Genomic DNA, 2910 nt, shown 5'->3' with positions numbered 1-2910 from the left:
TGCAAATTACTGACCTCTGTCATCATTTTAGGTGGGGGAACTTGCACAATCGGTGGCTGACTAAATACTTTTTTGCCCCACTGTATTTGCAAAAATGCTCCGACATTTTCGGAGACGTCCATTTTTTTCATGCTTTGTGGCAGCTTTTGAACATCTGTGACATCTATTAATGTCAAATCTAGACTTTATTTAACAATATAGGCAAACTATATGTTACAATGATTGCACAGCCATTAAGGATCAAATCAGTTTCTGAAAAATGTTCTGTTTTTTCTCCCTCTGCTTGCTTCTTACTGTCTTTGAGGCTCGGGACCAGCACTCCTGCTGTTGGACAGAAAGACATCAACTCAGTGGTAAGTATTTTGGTTTTCCAATATATTAATAACTGTCAGTGACATTTATGTTAATCAGGCTGAACTTTAATCATACTTTAGATCAGCCTGTTTTACTTATTGTTTTATTTGTGCTTTGGCTTGGGGAAGTTGTCTTCTTTTATTAGACTTGAGATATGACTGCACTATGCTGTTGCTGGTGACTCCAGTTAATTCTACAAGACATGCTGTGTAAGTAAACAAACAACAACAGTTTGTCTGCATTTCTTGAAAGATCACATCCCCCAAACTTAGTTTAGGGGGTCTACACTGTATATAGTGAAGTCTGCAAGTTTTCTAACAGCAAAATTTGTTTTGTGCCCAAATCATTTTGCACATCTTAGAATGAAAGTTATTGGCCATGTTTGCATAGCCCTTTTTAAAATGATGCTTTCATGACATTATTGTGTGTTGGGTGGTGGTCACGGCTATCCAGACTGACAGTGGGACATTGAATGTCACCTCTCCGTGGGGAGGGAGCCTGAGATTGTCCAAATTTGAGTCTGTTTTATACCAAATGCAGAAAAAAATGTTTTAAGAAAGCAATTAAGTTCATGTTCCAAAAAAATAATTGTTTGCTTGCAGGACAACAGGAGAGATGAGTTCTCCGTCACAGATGGTGTGGTCAGTGAAGATGGTCGCCTGCAGGTTCAAGCTCATTGCATCTCCAACCCACATCCACTGCCACTGTACTTAAGGGAAGTTAAAGACTTTCTTCTGCACCTACATTTGGATCACCTCGATCCATGACAGTCATTCAGGCAGTAATGCCTGGACTGGAAACAAGCCACCCTTGAAATAATACAACATTCCTGCTCATGAGTTGGAATGAAAAACAAATGTGACAGAGAATGTGCATCTTTTTTTGTTTTCATATTTTAATTTATATTTAATTGTGTTGTGGTTTGCAGTGTTTTGTGTTTTTTGTTTTAAATTTGTTTAAAAGGAAAAAGCTGAAAATTTAAATAGTTAAAAGTTGAAATGTAAATAGTTGGTTTTTGTATTATACGATTTATTTATTACATTTTATGTGGAGTGAATAAATAAAAGTATATTTATGGTGGCCCCTAGAGAGAAAGCACGTACAAACTCCAAAACACGTACAAACTCAAAAACACGTACAAACTCCAAAACACGTACAAACTCCAAAGCACGTACAAACTCCAAAGCACGTAAAAATTCCATAGCATGTACAAACCCCGAAGCACGTAAAAACTCCATAGAACGCACAAACTCTGAAGCACGTACAAACTCTAAAACACATACAAAACACAACAGAAATGCTCAAAGGGACTAGGCGCGGTGTTGATCTTTTGTTACCTAGTGGCTACAAAAGCCAGGAAGTACCAACGACTAGATTTGGTGTGTGGTAGTAACAGGTAAATTAACATTTTTTTTAAATTATTTGAATATATACTGTATGCGTGCTTGTGTATAAATACACAAACAATACACATATGCTTTCAATTGTGCAATTTAAGCGAATTAGGTCTGCTTTGGAAGTTCAGTTAAGGCTAGAAATGTTCTTTGGAATTTTTACATGCTTTTTCGAGTTTGTACGTGCTTTGTCTCTAGGGGCCACCGTATATATTTAAACATAATATTTACTGCTCTGGATCATTAAATGGAAACATCTGTTTCTGTGTAATAAGCACAAAACAGCACTGAAAAATGCAAAACTGCCTGTTTCTATTTAATAACACATTAATAACCATGTTAATAACACTTAAACAATAGTGATGATAACCAAGAAAGCACCTGCGGCAGTTTTTGCAAAAAAAACAGGAATTTAATACCATGGTAATGATAACTGTTTAAAACAAGTAAACAAGTTGCACAATGCAACATTGCGGCATCACTAAGAGTTCCAAACTGTCTAAATTCTTTAATGTTTAATAAAATGATCAGCGTTGCTGCTTTACCAGGTGTAACAATTAAGTTTAACATCCAGGCATCCATGAAAACAGAATTTATTATATTTCACGGAGTTTGAAGTTAGCAGGAAGTTAGCTTGCTAGTTTCCGCGTAAACATGATATAGCATGTTCTGACTGAGAGATTTCTGAAAAATTTAATCGTACAGCTCTGCTATAACTTCCAACATAAATGAAAACAGAAAACTAATCAGCAGTGACTTTTGTAGGGTTACTGAAGTTGCTACATGGTGGCTAGCTACACAGCTATGTTAGCATAGCATAAACATAGTGAAGCTTGAGGATGAATGCTAACTTTTTTCCACTTGATAAAAGTTAACGTGAGGGTTCCTGATGGTTAGGGACAAATGTAATTGCATGGCAGGATGCTGTAAACAGACCAAACATCAGTCAGAAGAACAGCTGAGATAATCCATCCACAATACGAGGTTAGTCATTAGTACAGTGGAACCCCGACTTACGAAATCAATTCGTTCCCATGGGTCTTTCATAAGTCGAACATTTTCGTAAGACGAAGCACCCATCGCGCCTTTTGAGTGAACAATTGGCTATAGGCTAATTGCTAACTGCAACAACAATACGTTGTTCAAGTGGAACAGCGAAGCG

At 36.9% G+C, this 2910-nt stretch overlaps 1 long non-coding RNA gene across 1 annotated transcript; it reads left to right on the top strand.

Moving 5' to 3' along the window:
* The first annotated feature begins 248 nt into the window (after positions 1 to 248).
* LOC146707010 (uncharacterized) lies at positions 249 to 1157 on the top strand. The gene is made up of 3 exons (XR_014921045.1): positions 249 to 353; positions 500 to 563; positions 957 to 1157. It is a non-coding gene; the product is annotated as an uncharacterized LOC146707010 (long non-coding RNA).
* Positions 1158 to 2910: the final 1753 nt, after the last annotated feature.

The sequence above is a fragment of the Copadichromis virginalis genome, linkage group LG6 (assembly GCF_057382275.1).
Source record: "Copadichromis virginalis isolate Kocher_CV1m ecotype Utaka linkage group LG6, C_Virginalis_male_GT1.1, whole genome shotgun sequence".
NCBI lineage: Eukaryota > Metazoa > Chordata > Actinopteri > Cichliformes > Cichlidae > Copadichromis > Copadichromis virginalis.
Note: the sequence above shows the minus strand (reverse complement) of the source record. Positions and strands in the feature narration are given on the sequence as shown.